Below are 20,230 nucleotides of genomic sequence, written 5' to 3'. Positions count from 1 at the left end.
AGAATGTGTCTTTGAAGAGAGATAAGCTGCAAGTGACAAATCAGGAAGGAAAAAAAAGCAGAAAGTTTTTGCAGAAAGAAAATATTTCCTAAGACAACAGGGGAAACCTGGTGAGGACACATCTGTGAGATCATGAAGAGATACCTTTTTGTCTAGTTACATAAAATACCATTACAGTAAGTTACAATATTTGGAAGAACAGCATCTGTTAAAAATAAGAGCATGATTGATTGTGATTCCCCAGCCACAGCAGAAAAGAATAAAAGTTAAACTTTTAAGTTTACTACATGTTCTTTCTGCTTTTGAGAAATTCCAGGAAATTCTTTTTTTAAAAAAGTAGGCTTTTGCCAAGTACGCCTCAAGCAGTATCTCCCCCCAATGGCCTCTGTGGCAGTAGTTCTTAGGCTTGAGGCTTGATTTTAAGTTTTAATGAGAATAATCAAGGGGACCATTATCAATTTCTAGTTAAAATGTAAGTCTTTTAAAAAAATCTTGTATTATAAGAAAAGCTGATCAATACTGACCCTTAATATTCTCACAGACTGCACTACTAGTTGAATTTACTATTCTGCCTTAGTTAATGAAGTCAGAAGCACTATTTTGTCTTTCCTTGTTATATGAATTTTTATGAATACACTCACCTCATAATGGTTGTTTAAACTGTTCACTACATATCTAGTTACTTATAGCTGTGCATTGGTTACACACACAGCAACACATCTTGCAAAATCTTCCCGTTAGGAGCACGGTCAAGAAGGATAATTAGTAAATGCACTTTCCTGCCTTGAGAAACAAATAGCCTTCACCCAGCTACCTTTCTTTACGCAAGAGTGTTTTGCTTCAGCTCCTCAAGTGTAACTTTTTGCCCTCCTGACATCCAAGCTGACTAATGAATGCCTGCATGCCAATAACCAAGAGAAACACAGCAAGCTCTCCTTAATCTGCAAGATTGCCACAAACGTGTAAATATTTCCTTAATGAATCCTACCTTGCACTTGAATTTTGTTAGACCTTACATGCTGTGACATAAAAATTGCACTTCCCCAAAATAGAACTTTCTTTCTAATTCTGCAGATAAATGAACTAACCACAAGGCCAAAGTGATGGAGCCAAAGGGAAAAACCAAACGAACTAAACCAACAACAAAATGTCCCAACAGAAAACCACACAAACACTGCATGCATAGGTACATACTTATTTTCCACACATTTTCAGACTTACTTTTCAGAAGTCTCTACTAGTGATTCCATTTTCTTAAAGCCTGACAAGTGCACAGTAGCTTTACTCTCTCAGAACAGAGGAGCTGAGAAGGGAAGAGCATCTTTCAAAGCCTTGATTTTGATGCCCACCTCAAGGAGCTACAACAGGACTACAAAAGAAAGGTGCTCTGTAATGAACTTGTTTAAAATAATTCTGCATTTTTCAATATGAGGTAGGAAAGGAAGTTTTTTGGGAAGTGCTAAATATTTTCATGCTTACCCACCAAGTTTACCAGCAAGTAAAAGGAAAACAAAATGGAGAAAAAAAAAAAAAAAAAAAGGAAAGAGGTATCCACATCCAACTACAACTTACAGATCTATCTTATTCTCTGAAGGAGACTGAGAGAATGAGGGGCATTGTTTTTTAGTTTTATGGAGAATTTATAATGCAATATCTTATCAGCATAAACACTACTGGCTATTTCTGGAAAAGTTTACAGTAGAATTGTTATGTTTCTAATAAAGCACTTTCAGTTTTACTAACTGGTCAAATTATATTAAAGTACAACACAAACAGGCAGTATTATTTTAACTCTATCTAAACACAGCTGTAAAGACTTTTTTCCAGCCAAGATACTTCGATATCTACAATAAATTTATTCATGCACTCCTTTTTGCATATCCTGGAATAAAGAATGGTTTCCAGCCTTTTTTAACCCATGCCACCTGTGCTTCAAACCATCCACTACATCTTATGAATTAATCACTATTCATACAAAGTTATGGTTCCCAACTTTAAGAAATGGCTAAGTCAGTATAGACGTTTTGGGTTTAGCTTTTGTTGGCAGAAGTTTTTGAAGAAAAATAGAACTCCTTTGCAAGATTAGGAGGTTTAGTAATTTTTACCCATTTCCTGGAGCCTATTTGTCTTACTGTGAGGAGAATTAGACCATTTTAAATATTAGATTCACAGGCACGAGTGAGAAAGAAAATAATGGTGTTTGATTTATGAAACAGGAGGAACAGACATCTTCGTCATTACAAGGGAGTATTGTTGAAAATAAGTCAAGGTAAAATCTTTCTACAGAAAGAATACGAAAGATCTCTGGAAAATATCAGTTAAATGTGGTTAAAGTGAGTCCCCATGAATAGGCTGGTCATTTAGGTGAGTTCGTATCTTGAAATAAACTGCAAATCACTTTGCTGCTCTAAATGCTTTCAGAAGCTACCAAAATCGTCGGCTTCCCAAAAGAACTGTTTGAAACATGAATTATATTTTGTTCCTCCTATCTTTGCTTTATACCTTTTTTCCCTGCCTGTTGTACAGATTCCCATCCAGCTGAGCATCCATTTTCCCAAGGATTTTCTCTTGGCAGCATTTGGCCACTTCAGTTTGACTGTTTCAGCAGAACATGAAAGCAAAAGTGATGCTCAGGCTCCACTGGGGCCAGAGGGAAAGAGTGGGGCATCTACTCAGCCATTGCAGACAGTCATGGGCTCTTTTTCATTTCAGCCTAGGATTTGGCTTACATTTATCATGAAAAGTCCAAGATGCTGCTATGTGCAAAATAGCCCGGCAGAGAACTACTCTTGGAGAAACCTAAAATAAGTAGCTGGTCCAACTGCACCCAGGCTGAGGGTTACAGGAAGTTCTGGCCACCAACATAGCACACTGCAAATTTCTCTCCCTCTCTGGTGCAGGGCTGCAAATACAAGTTTCTTGATGCACCCTTGCTAGAGTTACCATAGTTAGGGGGGTTATCTTTTTGCTGAGCTATGAAAAGCCATCTGGGAACTATCTAATTTTTTTGACTACACTTGTCAGTATAAGTGAAAAGAACCCGCTGAAGAAAGATTTGTGACAAGTAAATCTGGGGTACAGCTGTGCAAGTGGTAGTCAGGAACCTTAAAAAGCATCTGGAAAACAAATCTTATAAAACAGAAGTGAAAACTGTGCATGGTGTTAATTCTAATTCTTGAAGGGGGAAAACCACTCATAAGGCCCAAAGATAAACATTCATGCAAGTAACCAGAATGTACAAATGAAATATAAAAACTGATTACACAAGTGGCATTGACTCTTGAAAACATCCTTAGGAGCATTTTCAGGTCGTCAGGTCTAATCATAAAATCACAGAACCAAAAAATCATAAAATGGCCTGGTGGAAAGGGCCATAAAGATCCTCCAGTTCCAAGCCCCTGCCATGGGCAGGGACACCCTCACTGAGGCTGATCAGATCCCCATCCAACCTGACCTTGAGCACCTTCAGGGACAGGCCAGCCACAGCTTCTTTGGGTAACTTGTGCCAGTACCTCACCACCCTCACAGTAAAGAATTGCATCCCAAGATCTAATCTAATTCAGTTTGAAGCCATTCCCTCTCGTTCTATCTATACATATCCCTGTAAAAATCTCTCTCCAGCTTTCACGTGGTCCTCTTTAGGTATTAGAAGGTCCTAAAAGGGAAACTGGGAACTTTCTCTTCTCCAGGCTGCACTCTGCTTTGTGCTAATGCCATATCATATAAACATGTAATATCCAGCTCCATTTGAAAAAAAAACATTATATTTAATATTTGAACAGACACATGGAGGGGGTTGGGTGATACCTTGTGGAATTTTTGTTTCCTGGTGGTTTTTTTGTTGTTGGGAAGTGGGGTTTAAGAGTAGAGTGATTTAGAGGGACTCATGAATTGGAGTTCTGACAGATAAACTTTGACAAATCTAGCAGTTTTAATCTATCACCATTCCTAACTCCCCATGTCATTTTTCTACAGAGATTAGCACACCAACAGAGGGAAATGCATGACTCAATTATTCCAGTTCACAGTGCAGAATATCAGCTTAAAGCACTAATGAAGGTGTGGTTTGTCCTAAGACATCAGACCATGAATCGAACCTAAAAATGCTGTGCACACACGTTTCACCAAGCCTGAAGAGGTCATGGCAATTTTTGGCATGGCAAACAGCATCTTTATCCACTCAGCAAAGGAGAGCAGGACCCTCAGCCAGATGGGAACGCTTCTGAGATGAGCTGGCAACACTTGCATTGTCCATTTTCCTTACTGACCATATGTGCCGTCCCTCCCTTTAGTTCAGCTGGGTCACTGGACAGGTTTGTGTCTTCTGTAAAAGGCTAAGCACAAGTCAGATCTCCCAAGGCTTTCATTGGTTGATATAAGGTCATTAAAAATATATCTATAAATTAGTCATTGTAAGTAGTTCAGAAATAGATTTTTCTAAGAAGGCAACCAAAAAATTAGTTACTGCTTAAATTTCTATATCCTGTTTCCTACTGTCATATTTAGAGTGTCTCCATTTTTCATAATTTCTAAGGGCATGTTATGACTGAAGGAAGAATATTTCAAGTCTAATCTAACACTTTTTGATTAATTTCTCCCCAATTTCCTGTAAATGTCCCCAGAAAAACTATAAAGAAAATCAGTAGTTAATAAAGATAAGTTCTGCTCGCTTTCAAATTCAGTCTCTAAATAGAGAATTCTGTTTAAAAAATATCTGAGAGAAAATTTAGAAAATAAATTCATTTGGTTTGTATTTTTCACATCTATACTTATACATAGAATTATGTTTAAAAGCAGAGATACTGAAATGTGTTAACTTTGCCAGAAATCAGAACTTATTTTCACCTGAAAATATCCATTGAACCAAAAAAGAATTAGGAGGAATGGAGGAGAATTCAGATTAAAATGTAAAAGGTGTTAGCAACTCCATGGCGGTTCATCCTTCCTCAATATAACTTGTTGGATGTAGACAAAAAGTGGTTTTAACTAATTTTCTGTAAGAAGAAGAAAAGTAAATTTAAAACCTAATGTGACTAGAATCTGTTTAGTGTTCATATAATGAATATCATTCTGCTGTCAGTCCTGCTCAGCCCTAGCTAATCTCCTTCATTTTTGTTAATTCCTCTATGATGCTGAATTGTCAAAATATCTAAGTAGTATCCTAAATGACTGCTACTCATGCATTCAATAAAATAACAGTTCAGTTATAATGCACAAAATCTTATAGTTAGTAATGCTGAAAGCACACAAAATCACTGATAAAACATACCATGTAGGTTTATATAAGCTATGTAAAATTCATTGAATTAACCAAGCAAAACCTAGTGAAGATTTTTCCCTATTCTCCCAAGAAACAGTAGATATGAAAACTACAACTTTAAGAAGGTAAACTACTCTGCATTAATGCAGATATAAAGAAAAGGGGGAAAAAAAGAAGTGATGAAATTGGTAGACCATATATTTGAAATAAAACACATTTTGTGTTTGGAATCAAAGTAGAATTCAGCATGCCTGGTAATTCCCTTCTTTCTCTGTATCTCTCACTCCATGAACACTCAGTCAGAAAAGACAGTACAGAAGGGGTGAAATCTTGAGAGTAGGTTTAGTTGTACCAGTATCTCCCAGCTGCAGTTATCTTTCCAGTCCTATCCTGTTTCCCTTTTCACTTCTACTCTTGCACACACAATTTTGTGCCCAGTGCTAGTGAAACCTGAAAGGCCTGCATCTGCTCCCAGATCAAAACCTGTTTGTCATTAAATTATAGCTTTAAACAAAAAAAGTCAAAAAGACACTAAAAAGGGGAAGCGAGTGATAACTGGGAACATCCACATTTTCCTCTGCCTTCCTGTCCCTAATGTCACCAGAAAATAATAGCTTCCCTGAAGCCTGAAAAGGAAGAGCAGCGATGTTCAAGAAGACATCTGGAAAGAAGTCAAATATCAGCCACTAAGAGGAGTAAAACATCTTTTTTCATGCACTGAACAAAAGCACAGCTAGTACTTAAAACACAGTATTAAAAACTTACGAAGGGAAGAAGCCAGTTTTGCAGCCAGCTTACTCACTTGGATCAAAGAACCCTCCTTTCTCCAGCTCAGACCTTTCCTAAGCCCTTCCTCAGAAGTCTGCTAGCACAGACCAATAGATACCTTCACATTTCTCAAGAGGATGGGTTCCAGATCTAGCTAACCTAGCTCAGTTTGTGATGTCCTTGTGTGTCCCATTCCCTTCCTTCTCAATCTTAATTAAGTAAGGTTAAGAATTTTAGGGAAACACATGGGTGCAGGTGATGGACTGGTTCCTGCAGCTCCCAGTCCTACCCATTCTGTCATTTTTCATGTGTAAATTGGATCAGAAGTGGACTTCTCCTACAAGAGCAGCACAGTCAGAGGAAAGGGAATGCACACAGACTGCACAGAGGAGCACCCAGCAGGAGAGATCTGCCATCAAGTGAGACATGTTTTGCTTTTGCACCCTAAACTTGTAGGTATCTGTCCTCTTTCCACAGCTGTCCTCTACTCATCCTTTAGGTTAAAAGTTTAGCACTTCATTTTCACTGATCCCCTCATTATGCATTACTCATAGTAGTTTTAATCTGTGGGTATTGTTCAGACTAGGTTTATTTTTCTCTTCCAGCATTTCACTATTTGTGTATGTGTCATCTAATGTCGGGGTTGCAGTGGTAATTGCTACCCTTCTGTGGAAATGCTCAGTAATCACTGCATAAACCTTGCATAACATCCAGAAAGCAGCTTAGACTTGGCTCCAAGCTGCCTTAATTTACATATCCAAGTGTGTTTTTGTAAAGCTAAACTAAATGTGTGTTTATCAGAGAAGTCATACACTCAAAACTACGATGGCCTCTTTTCCACATAAAGTTTGCCTGTAGAAGGGAGCTGGAATTTACTACCAGGATGTCAGCTACTGTCAAGTAGAAGCCCTTCTACCCAGAAACACACAATAATCCCATTCCCAAATGTAAATCAGCCTTGGGCAAGATCCTGCCCACGTTGCATAACCAGTTATATCCACCAGGACAAAATGCACAAACAAAACCGAAACCCAACACAAAAAGAAATCCAGATGAAAAAAATATCCAACAATTATTTCCCCTAGGGTGACTCAGGTCTTGTGCCCATTTATCATCTCAGTAGGTGTTTTGGTGATTACAGCTATAATACACAGCAAAAAAGAGGCCAAACAGCAAGACAGAAAAAAATTGCTGATGGCATACAATTGTAAATTATTTAATTCAATTAATCACTTAAAAATTATGATGATCCAAGTAATTTGAACAGAGCAAGCAGTATTAAGGATCAAAATCTGCACCACAGTTAGACAGTACCTCATCATGCCAAATCTATCCACAAGAACTATTTACAAAGAGGATTTAATAATTAGTTGACAATAATAATGTCCACTAGATTGAATAAAATCAATAGCAAGATATGCAAACACATGTCTTTGTGGTTTTTTTCTGAAAAAAAAATTAGTAAGAAAATGACAATAAATGAGCTATAGTTCCCTCCAGGCAAAAAAACCCATGGTTGTAAGAGCAGCACACAAGTAGAACCTTAATTAAAAACCTAAAAGGCAAATATTATCCAAATAATAAAAAAAAATCTATATAGAAATAAATAAATATGTAGAGAATGTGACAGTATCACAAGAAAGGGAAAAGCCCATAAAGGGCAGCACTAAGAACAGGAGAATTGAAAGAGAAAGTGCACTATGAGTATACAATTTTACTCACTATAAAATTGAGATGAAAGAAGAAAATTTAAAGATCCCTTGGTTTTCACTATTGTCTTAAATTAACACAGGCTGAAGAAATACTTTCTGAAGTAACTGTATAACATAACTTTAAAAAAAAAAACACAAAGCTTTCACAGTGGAAAAAAATTGAAGACCATATTTCAGAAAGGTATTGGTACTGAAATGCTTAATAACAAATCTACTCACTGCAGATTTGTATTTCTGCAGGTACATAAAATGGGACTAAAGCAAAACTGAAAGCAACTAGACTCCAGAATTGTGTCTTCTCTGCTTTCCACTCAGTTGACACCTAATCTCCAAGGCATCTAAACACTACGTGCACTTCAGCCTCTGATCTCAAATCCAGGAAGAGTAACTGCATGTCCAGAAGTGTCCCAGGTCTGTGCAGCAGCCTTCCCACACCAGCTGTGTTGTTGGTGCATCATTCATGCCACAGCTTGAACAAGTTCAGACAGCGGGAGTTCCACACCACTCCAGTTTTCTAGGCAACAGTGTGATTACTGTCTCAGAGTATGCTAAAACCACCACCACTCTGGGAATGCAACTGCAGCTCTCTGCCTAGCTTGAGGATTTTTATATTGATTTTTGTGTTAAGCAGGCCTCAGAGAGAACACAGAAATGGACCTGGAAGCAAGGACAGAAAGACCGTGCGTTCCCTGGCTGAACTGCAAGCATGGAATTCACCTCCTAATGCAGGTGTGTGGGTCAAGCAGGGGCACAGCCAGAGGGCTCCAGACAGCAACTCATCCTACAGCAGACAGGTCAGTCACATGAATCACTCTCATTCCATCACTGACTGTGGCAGAGTTTCAACACCAAACTGGAATTAACACCCACTTGCTGGTACCTAAAGTCCCACCTTTACCAGGTAATCTACTGCAGATTAATTGCCCCTTGATTCACGCACTCACATCCAGAAAAGGCCACCTTCCTTGTACCCTGGTAGAGATGCAACCGAAGGGAAGAGCTTTCTTATCCAAGACTTGTGTGGCAACAAGTGCACATCAATATCAGACAAGAAATAAAGTTATGATCCCTTTCAACAAGTAATGTAGCAGCACCACAAGTTTTCCCTATGCTGAAAAAGTATCCCCACTTCTTTATTAAGAAAATATACACCAGTTGTTTAAGTAATTTCAGGGATGAGGACAAAACTGAAATCCTAGGCATCCTGTTCTCGATTTCACTGAAAGAAGACCTGAGAAGTGCACTGTACTTGTCCAGCATTAACAGATCTAGAGGTTATTTGGCAAAAAGAAGCAGCTGTATCTGAATCAGCTGTCACTTTTACCTGAAAAATAAAATCCTGAAGAAGGGTTAACTAAGAGTACAGACAGTAGCACTGAGCAAAAACAGTTCTGGGAGAAGCTGTTTCACAAACTTCTACATAGTCTATCCAGAAAGAAAGCATAAAGTGGTACCATGATTATTTCTAAGGTAAGGAAGATGACAACACAGAGGTTTAGTTGATTCCATGTCTATACAGGACTCTCACAGTTCAGACAGAAATGCTGACTTTTTGGAGAAGCTGTACAAGTTATTTTGAATGAAGTTTATAAAGCTGAGTGACAAATAGGGGCTTTTATCTATTTATCTATTTTTATGTCTTTATATAGTACATATTATATCAATATTTACTTTTTTTCTGAATAAAATAAAATCTGTTGTTCTATCCTAGATAGAGAACTTGCAACAAAAAATGCTGTCAGAAATTTCAGAATAAGATAGTCATGCAGGTACTATTAGTTAATAACAACAGTTTTCTGGATGCATTATGGGAGAAACATATTGTCTGGAAAACTGGAAGAGTGATCCAGACTGGTAGACATGAAGGATCTGTCATCAACCAGCTGTAGAAAGAGGTTGCCAGAAAGGTGAGGGGAAGGAGATAATTGCTTGAAGGATGAGAAGCCAGAGAGTCCACTGCAACCACAAGCTGGCATTTAAAAACTGCTGTCTGAGAAGACAATGCCTTATAGAAAGAATTGCCAGGCCATTAGCAAAAGTCCACAACCTTTTATAGAACAGTTTGACAAGATGCTGGGAGGAAAGGAAACAGACAGGAACTGACACAGAATTTATAGTGTAAGGCTGCAAGAGTTAAGAGATGCCAAGGAGCAATCTATCTGAGGTGAGCTGGCAAGAGCACATGATGCCCACCTAGTGAGCTTCAGCACATCCCAATCCTGGTATAAGATAATTTAGTCCACAAATAGTTACCACTTCTGGACATGCCCAGAACCTTTACTTGTACCTGTTAACATGGGCAGAGGTAAAAGCACATTGTACCAGACAATCAACATTCTACAGAAAGTGAGAGCCCACTGCAGAATCGTCCTGGCACAGAATGGCAATCTATTTTGCAACTCCAGTGGGAAGTTTCTGTTCCACCCTTTGCTATTAATGGACAAAGTCATCAGCCTTGCTGCAGACAACATTGTTACCTTTTCAATTGTGTGCATTGCCCTTAAACCCTAGTGAAAGAGAAAAATAGGACAGATAGCAAACCAAAAGGCTTCTTTGGTCTTTCTCAACCCAGCTTTGATATAGAAATGCAGTGTTCCATATCTCCAAACTTTTTTAGAATATTTTAGATTAAAAAAAATGTAGGACTTTGTCCTGATACTAAAGACATAGAATACAACATTTGTATGACATTTGCCATGCAACAAAGAAGGCTGATTTGAGGCAGGGACTACCAAAACTTGAAGGGATGTCATTAAGGGCTATCATCAAAACAGAAGAGTGTATTGTTTAGCGTGACAAATCAGATTCCAGTCCTGTCACCTATTAACAATATTTTTTGTAACTTTCCAGTAGATGTTTTAGGTGATTTGTGCCTTTCCATATGCAGAACATTAATGTACATACAGAAAGTTCCTTCCTCCTCATTGCAGATATTCAATCTCTGTCCTGGACTAGAGGTAGCAAATTCCTTCAGTACCCAGAGAGAAAAACAGAGAAACAGGAGTTCTACAGGAGAAATATGGAGTTACCTGCCAGAATACAAACAAGGAAGCAAACCCAACCCTACCCACAGTCAGCATTAGTCACAGAATGCACTACTTGATATTTTTAAAATCACTTACTGGACTGCAATTCTGAAACACAGAGTAAGTTAAACATATTAATATTTACAAAATATAACACAGGTTTTTATGTAATGTTATTCCCTTGCTTTATGCACTTATTATCTAAGAATATGTCACACTACACAGTTTTGCCCAAACATGTGATGAAGATTCCTCCCACATACCCATTTACTGGGGCAGAATGAACTTGTGGAGGAATGTTAACTTTGATTTTTATAGAAATAAAATCACAGTCTAAATCTATCTTTTCCAAGTATTAATAAACTTTATCACTACACAGAACTGCAGTATAAAAATTATGAACCAGTATCTTTTTAATTTGAAACACTTCATTGTGAACCATAATTACTGATCAGCCTCATGAACAATGCAATGTCACATTCAGTGGCCCTCACAGACTCAGCAGGATAATAGATGTTCATATTTTCATGTTGGGCTAAAATAAGTAAAAAAATGTCCCATGACAACACAATAGAAGCTGATCCTTTCTTTGTCTTAAGCTATTAATTTCTTGGAAATGCCAAGGAAGCCTGCCTAGTACATGAAATAGCTTGCAAAGCACTACCATATGCTCCTAAAGTTAGTAAATTCAAGTTTGACCACTTACTTTCAAATTCTCTATGGTACTAGAAAGAACTTACTTTTCCTCATTTAGGCAAATCTTTTTTTAGAAAGTTTAAAGAAACAGAAAAAGCATTGTTGAAATTAATCCATAAATAAGTCAAGACGTGAACCTGTAAAGATTTTTTTAAGAATGGAAAGACATTTAACAAATGCTCCTGTAAATTAGTGGATATCCTAAAAATTAAGATATTCCTGTCTGATCAAGCGATAATCTTTGTTTGCTGTGTTTAAAGCCAGCTTTATCTGGGCAGCTTAATGGCTGGACAGCTTTATCAACAGTACACAATTTCTAAAGTAAACAGTTTTATTTCATGCCAGGAATGACCGCATTTAAAACAGAAGTCACAAAGGTTTATGAATAAAATCAACCATGAGCGAAGAGATGTAAAGACAATTATCTTTCTGCTTCACAGCTTAACCTTTAAAGTAAAGGTCTCACCATTAAGGAAAAAAACCAGACCAATTTTGGGGAACAAGAAATTACCCTCATATATATAATGATATTATCAAGCTGAGCAAGGAATACTGCATCAAAGTGAAAAAAATAGGAGCTTGTGGTGCAAAGCAACAATTTCCAGCAGAGATGATGGATGGATGGATGGATGGATGGATGGATGGATGGATGGATGGATGGATGGATGGATGGATGGATGGATGGATGGATGGATGGATGCTGTCAGCAGCCAAGTGACTCCCTTGCTAGAGCTCCAGGAAGGCAGCCTTAGGCACAGTTGCATGAACACAGTCCCAGAAAGCTGCCCTGAAGCACTGAAGAGGACATCAGGCTCCTGGAGCACTGGGTCCCTGAGTAGCTGCATGGCAGAGGGTGGCCCCATCCAGGACTGTCACCGAGGGCTGTTAAGTCATTTCTGCTGAGCAGCTAATATCCATTGGGTTGGGCATTAGGAAGGCAGCAAAGGTTGGCTGCAGGCAACTTAAAAATTGTCATGATCTCACCCAAATGAGCTGAAGAAGTTTGGTGTGCAGAGGTACTAGTTTGGGTGCCGAGGATACTAAAGAGGGCTGACAGGCTGCAGGCTGCCCCCTGTACTCTAGCCACACTCCCCTGCAGGATCTGGGGGTCACACAGGAATGGTGGGAGGGCTATGAAGCTGATCCATGAGGGACAACCAGCCAGGAGTCAGGAGGATAACAGCACAGGAGGAGTCTGCCCTCACTCTGGCACAGATCCACAGTGGGCAAGCAGAGCAAGGTGGGTGACAACTGTACCATTCACCAGCAGCCACCAGACAAGGGCAAGGCAGCAAATCAGGTCTGGTGTCAAGCTGGGAACTCCAAGTGACAAATCAGGAATAGCAGAAGACAGAATTCCGCACATTCACGCACAACACAGCTCAGGCACAGAGCAACATTGGTCAGGGCCATGAAGGCCCATCAGTGCCCTCAGGGCCCTGGCCCATGCCAGGTGTACAGGGAAGCAGAGAAATGCAACCTGAAACTCTCAGCACTCTACACAAAAATTATGTTTCTGGACTGTGGCTGAATCCTTTTTTGCTTGGCTGAAAGAGAGTGACCACAATACTTGGAGACACTCTCCCCTCAGCTTCTTAACTCTTCTAATTTATAGGTTCTGCTATTTATCTTCTTGTACAACAACTCTTCCACCAGTGCATGTGGCAGATACACAATCTGGATTGAGCTCTTGGAGAACTGAGGAAAATCAACAAATCTGAGTTGGTTCTCAAAATGAACCAGAGACATGTTTAGATTACAAACTATACAGGGCTAAGATAGTATCTTAATTGATAAACATGTTTTTGCTATGGAAAAATGCATAGTGTATTTACAGGAATAAAAACATAAATACAAAGCAGCATTACAATGACAGTCATAGATCAAAAAAATCTGAAAAATAAACAAATAAATTACATTGTTAGGCAAAACAGCCAGTCTGCATATTGAAAAGATTTCAAAAGGGTTGGCATGTACTGGCATGTACTGCCTCCATTAAGGCACTGATAAATAACCATTCAAAAAATTCAAGAGTCCTAGATTTTATTTACATGGCAGAGTTTACAGATGACTTGCATAAAATAAATACTTCTATTCACTCTTCCTTCTGTCCTTCTTCCCTCTGACCCAGGAACTTCTAAAGATATGAATGTCTGTTCAAAGGCAGAACGAGCCTCTGTGGTTTCTGAATACTCAAGCAGTAAATAATCACATCATACTTAAGAGCACAGAATGGTGAGCTATTGTTATGATAATGGTGGATACCTCTGAAATAAGTGAAATTTGTACTGGAAGAGCAGGTTTTAAGCTGATACATGTTTACTTAGCCAATCTTCTACTCAATCCAGACTTTACTTAAATGCTTTATGTGTCACTTAAGGTCATCAAAAGGTCACTTAAATCTTTTAAATATGTACTATGATAATATTTAAATGTTATAAATCCTAGTGCATTCATGCACCCAAATTTTCACTTTTTTCAAAATAAATAAAAAATAAATTTTGTGATACTTTATATGATTGATTGACAGTTAATTATGAGAGAAATTCAAGTGAATTTCTAAAAGATTAAAGTCTGGGAAAAAGTATTCCAAGAAATGATGAGGAGTCATACAAAATAACACAAAAAATAGTTGTTTTTTCCTGACAATTCAGTGTTTTACAGGTGAGGCAGGCCTCCCATATGCCAGGTTTTTTCTTCTTTGTTTTAATTTTCCTTACGGAGTTCTGCTATTTGAAACACACAAAAGCATGCCAGATTTTTAAATTATAATTGAAGATGCATCGGGCTAGTTCCTACTGCAACAATGTCAGTCACTAAAAGCATAGAAGATATTTCAAAATGAATCCCAAATCATTCAGGATGGATTAAACCTGATTAATGTGATAACCTGAACTTTAGGAAAGTTCATGGAGGGGTGTTGAGCCACAGTTCTCTGCTGAACCTGAAATTGAGATACTGACTTCCATGGCAAAGGGGAAGAATACTGTCACCATGTTTCCAAGTGAACAGCACTGGCTAACTCAGCATAGCATAGCCACAGCCCTGATTGCTCTTTTCCCTGTGTTCTAATTATTGGAAAGGCTGTAATTAAGCCTAACCTCTGAAAGAGTGAAATGAAGTCCCCTCCATCCTCCTTTCCCTGTGTGTGTCCATAAGGAAGAGCTCTGTTTCACTCTCACAAACCATGACCAAAAATATGGGTTTTTAAAAATAAAAAGCTGTTCTCTACAGCCAAGTCAACTCAAACAAGGCAGAACTAGGGAGCTTTAGTTTGTATCTCCATACATAATCAAGCAGTGGAATGAAGGTGTTACCAAAATCAAATACTTCATGCAGCAATAACTGCAGAAGTCTTTTCCAAGATTAAAAGTGTTGCATATAACATGCAGATTTACATTAAAATGCCTGAAAAATATAATTTCCTTATTAGTTCATAGTACAAGGAAGGTTGAAAGGAGGCTAATGTGACTTTTTCACTGCTTCCTACTCAAGAGATCTGAAAAGAAGGTCTCATGTAAGAGGTTTGTGGGAACCAAAGCAAATCTGTCACAGTCACAGATACAAACATTTTACAAGTGTCTGCACTTTTCTTGTGACCTTCGGTCTCCTGTTCTTTCTCAGATCTCAACTCCTCTGTCGATCCAGGCTATCTGTTCTAGGATATATGGGTCATCCCAGCAGAAGTCTCTACGTTATGTAACCTGACATTGCCTTCAGCAGCCAGTGTGTCACACAAGAGGCAGATGGACAAACTGGCTCATTTTTACAGTGTTGCCTGAAGAATACAAAGCAGCAAATAAAACCTACAGCTCCCAGTTTGTATTCACAATATCTGCAGTCTGATTTTTCACCAGAAAAATTAGATTAGCTTTCATAGAGACCCAGAAAAAGAACTTCAGTAAATAGTCCATTCCTCTGCCATTACAAACACAAACCAAAACAAAAATCGCAAAAGAACCAAAAACCCCCAAACAAACCAACAAGAAAAAAACAGAAGAGAATTTGACCAGCCTGTTTTCAGATACACAGTGAGAGGTAGCTCCAGAGCTCCACTAGAAAATCTTTTCCATGCCCTCAGTGCCCTTATCATTAAAAAAAAATTACTAATTACATTTAATCTTAATTTTCCTTACTGAAATTTAGGCCCATTTGTACCTTTTCCAAAGACAGTAAACAGTTCATTCTATTCTTCATTATTAATAACCAAAAAAAAAGAGTTATATCATGAGTTCATTATTCAAGATAGGAAATAACTGACATATGGCAGCAGAAATGAGAAATTTTTAATAAAACATAAAGAAAAAAAGATATCCATGTTAACCGCTCAGCTTTAGAAGAGGCTATATTAGTAGCATAGAAATTCAGCATTAAAGAGAGATGAAATAGCCCAGCTAAATTAAATATTCTCTGGCTGTTCAGTTTGGATAAATTTAATGTAAAAATACTTAAAAACCTGACTGAAGTACAACAATTAAATCACTATCTCTAAGAGCTCATGGAAAACCAAAGTATCTAGGAAAAAAAACCCATAGCACATATCTTTACAAAGAGTGTAAGGAAAGATTTGGGGAACTTTTGATTAAGATAAATTCCTAGAGAAATATTAGAATAAAAAATATTGTAAGGGCAAAGATAGCACAAAAAATAAATCATTGCTAGGACAGGTTTCTTCTATGAGTAAGTCAAATGAAATCAAGGTAATGTGCATCTTTAGCAGAATGTTATGCCCTGTGAATAGTGGAAAGTCAATGGAATTTATAAATTATAAGGATTTTGGCAGGATCTCATGTGGAATTTTCACAAGGATATGAAGCAACAAAGATCAAAAATCTGCAAAGGGTGTGAAACTGATAGTCACAGTGCTGCTACATCTAGTCTTGTTAGCAAGACTCCACATTTATCTGCTCAGTATTGTTGGAGATTTCCATTAATCATCTAAATAATGCAAGAGAAAGTCTATTGTTACTAAATTCAAAGATGTCAGCAAGCTGGGTTGTAGGAATGAATGAATTCAGAAGGATGTTAAGATATGTCTGTCCAGTAGTGATTAATACCCAATGGTGCAGTGCAAATCCTGGGATGGCAAACCTCAGTATAAGCATCCTTATTAAAGTCATGTTTGTTTCTGTTTCCTACAAACTACACTGGCAGGAGGAAAGTACAACAATACAAAAACACACAAGATTTATGTTGCATTTCAGGCTGTTTCCAAAATTACTGGGTAAAGCTGTCATGCTCTGATGTAATATACTGGTCTAATCAACAAAAATAAGGATAAAACAGAAATACAAGGTCACAGCAAGCACTTAGAAATGGATTTAAGTCAGGCTTAAGGATACAACTCATTGTTGTTCACCTTTAGAAGTCTACTGAACACAAAATTACATCTGAGACAGCTGCCTAGGGCAACTTTACAGCCAATAAGCAGACACAGGCACATCAAAGTAGAGTTTATCTCATCCCAGGATACACACCTGACCATGAGTCATACCCTAGCACTGGACTCTTCTCTCCTTAAATCATAAGGGAGACTGCACAACTAGCTCTGAAGTTAAACAGGGCAGAAGACTGCAAAACTAGAAACCTGAAGTTAAAGAAGAACTGTCTTGTCCTCAGTATTTAGGCAGAAGCTCCAAATCATCTGTGTTGTCAGAAGAGCATCAGAGTGGTGACACAGTTCTGGGTTTTTTTTTTTTAATCCAGGTTACTGCAAAACAAATTAGGAGCTCAGGCTGCTGATTTCAGCCTAGATATCTGTTGCCAGTTAGGTGGATGCAGGTCATGAGGAGTCATAATTGTGCCTTAATGACTCCGAGCTCATTTTTTTCCCAAGTGCACAATTTACATCCTGGCCCTCTGAGCTTTCTGTGGTTTCTGCAATTACTGACACTGATTTCTGTGCTGCTTTTGGATGAAATTCCCTCTTTGATCCCCTTCTGCCACAGTTCACTTGTCTATCAGATGGTTTGGGAGAGGGCAACATTGTCATGGCTCAAACTCTCCCACCAAGATTAGTCTTGCCTTTGATTTCAGTAGCACTGAAATTTCCTTCACACAGGTTTTGGGCATGGATGAACATCAGGTGTGATGTTCAGCATTGTACGGAGAGAGAGAGCTCAAAAAAAAAGGAGTCTTCTTCCCAAATTCCTCTCTAACATACATTTTCAGTAGAGACAAACTGTTGGATGATTATTGTCACCAAATTAAAAAAAATATATATTTAACTATTAAACTGGGTAATTAAATCATTCAACAGCACCTTAGGGTGGATCAGAATAAACCAGCTGGCACCTGTTCTTCAGAAAGGTGCCTTCTCATATTAAGCCCATTTGCTACTGATACCCACTTTTGAGCACAGCTATCAAATACAGCTCAACACTGTGTACCCAGAGGTAAACTGAGCTAGTTCTTCCAAATAGGTGGTTTGGGGAATATCAGTGGTTGCTTTTCACCGATTTGTAGGTGAGACAAGACAACATTCTGTATTTCAGAGGTAGTTTTATACAAATCCCTTTAATTCCATACAATGGCTATTCCAATTCTCATTGACTACAAGACCTCAAAAATCCACAACAGTAACTTTAGAGACAAAATAAAACGTACCACATTATCTTTTCTCCTATTTCATTTATGGGCTAAAGAACTGAGGACAACTGTGGCTGTAAATATAACTCATAAAACACTACCCTTTGATAAAAAGGTTTATTGAAACCTTTGTGAAATACAGGTGAAGCTTCACCATTTTTCCCTGATTATAAAGGCAAACTGAGTGACTTTGTAAAGGATTATGAACCTAGCCTTACAGACCATACAAACAACAGCATAGTAAGTTATAGGACAGCAAGTAGGGTACAGAACAGCAGCCCTTGAAATATCCAGGAATGGTTTCTGAGAATGAGAAGATGGGGCTGTGCAATAGTGGGGCCATAGCTCCAGCTCTGGCTATTGTATATATCTTCTTTGGCAGCAGAGGTTTTGATTTTCATGGGAGACATTACTTTTAGATGACATCTCTTTGATTTAATTTTTTCATGCATTTTTCTAACAATATATACTACTTATGAACATGTCAACTTTAGATTTCTTTTTTTCCTCACAGCAGCCCATTCTTCTCAGAGGCATGAATTTCTGAAGATCAGATAAACCCCCAATATCAACACTTTCTGCACCTAGGGAAAGAAAAATCTAGTCATGTCACCAGATACTGCTAATGTGCTATGTCAGCAGAATACATGAAAAAGGCATGATTTTGAGTGCCTGAAGAAAATGGTCCCAAAGGACAAATAAATGGTTTCCTCCTCTCTTTTCTGAAGATAAATAGGGACACATGATTAGAACTTATGATCCCTGGAAAGCATAGGAACTGAGCTGATAATTTCCCAAGGCATCATCATTCATGTGCTTGGCACAGTGGCAGAAATAAAGAGCTCTCCCTTGGGTTAAATATTTGGGGTTTAGTGTCATGCTCTTAATATCATCCAAAAAAAATCCTAAAGCACAACATACACTCACATGAAGAATTGATTTATTTTTAAATTCTCACCAATATTGTCTTACTTTCTTGGAATCTTATTGCAAGGATTCCATACTTTTGTCTCCTACCACAAAAGTTCCATACCTTCTCAATGTTTCTTATGGACAGCTCCTTAGAGCACTGACTCTTTCTTCTTCACAAAGCAGCCAACTGACCCCAGTTGCCTTCTCACCCAGCCACCCCACTCTTTTATAGCACTCCTCTTCTCACTGGTTACAGCTGTGGCCTGTTAGAGTCAGGCCTGGTCCTAATCCTTCACAATTGGCCCAGCTGCAACTCCTTAGGGATAAGATTACTTTCTACACTATCTTTATTTTCTTATATTCTATCCCCCTACACTTTCTTGCTTTGGAGGAATTATCACACCTAGCTTGCAAAGAATGCACTAGAGGAACTTGAAGTAATCCTGAAATTGCTCAACACAAAATTCTTCTCAAAGAGTGCCTAAGAAAGATTCCAAGACTCCCAGGAAGATGGAGGTCACATAACAGTTCTCCAGATACTAGTCAGACAGAAGAGAGAATAATAATTTTGCTAGGTATGCAGTCAAAAACTGCTTACCATCAACTGTCCCCTCTTTCAAAACACAAAATGGAAATTGAAAAATAGGTTTCTGTACCTAATGACCAATATCTACAAGAATATGTTCTTCTTTACTTGCCCAATTCTTTTTCATTTAGAATTTCATACCTGCTCTAATACAAAATAGCCACCTGAAGTAACCAGACCTTTTGACATCTACCATGGAGGTTGTTTTCCTAAAGGTGCTCTGCTTTAAGAATGAGTAGGTAAAACAAGAGTAGAAGAAAGTAAATGTGGATAAATATTGGAAGGATTATACCATAGCAGTACCACCTAAGCAACATATACACTTTCAATTATAATTATGTAGCATTAATTTAATCAACTTATACACTTTGAATTATAATTATATGGCATTAATTTGAATCCACTTTTACACTTTTACTTTTATATATCCAGGCATAAATATTTTTTCTCTTTCCAGTACACCTCATAGTGTTAGCAGAATTCAATTTAAGTAACTAAACTTATCCATAAAGTTAACCATAATAGTAATAAACCATTAGTGATTAAGAACTAGGATAAAATAACATTATTTGCCTCTGAAGCTGAGATCCCTTACAGCAACCCTTCCAGTTTTCATATTCAGTAATTTCCTTCATCATGAAATGAAGAGTTTTTAGAATTCCAGAAGGGAGAAAATCACAGA

General features: G+C 38.0%; 1 protein-coding gene across 1 annotated transcript in view; it reads right to left on the bottom strand.

Annotated features, from left to right (window-relative positions):
- SEMA5A (semaphorin 5A) overlaps nt 1–19,128 on the bottom strand; it is a 403,052-nt gene extending 383,924 nt beyond the window's left edge. Inside the window, exon 1 of the mRNA XM_059472240.1 lies at nt 19,084–19,128. The gene's annotated coding sequence lies outside the window, so the exon portion shown is untranslated. The remainder of the gene's footprint in view (nt 1–19,083) is intronic.
- Between the last annotated feature and the right edge of the window lie 1,102 nt (nt 19,129–20,230).

This window comes from Ammospiza nelsoni, chromosome 1 (assembly GCF_027579445.1).
Source record: "Ammospiza nelsoni isolate bAmmNel1 chromosome 1, bAmmNel1.pri, whole genome shotgun sequence".
Classification (NCBI taxonomy): Eukaryota; Metazoa; Chordata; class Aves; order Passeriformes; family Passerellidae; genus Ammospiza; species Ammospiza nelsoni.
The sequence above is the reverse complement of the archived record's forward strand: the minus strand, read 5'-3'. Positions and strand labels throughout refer to the sequence as shown.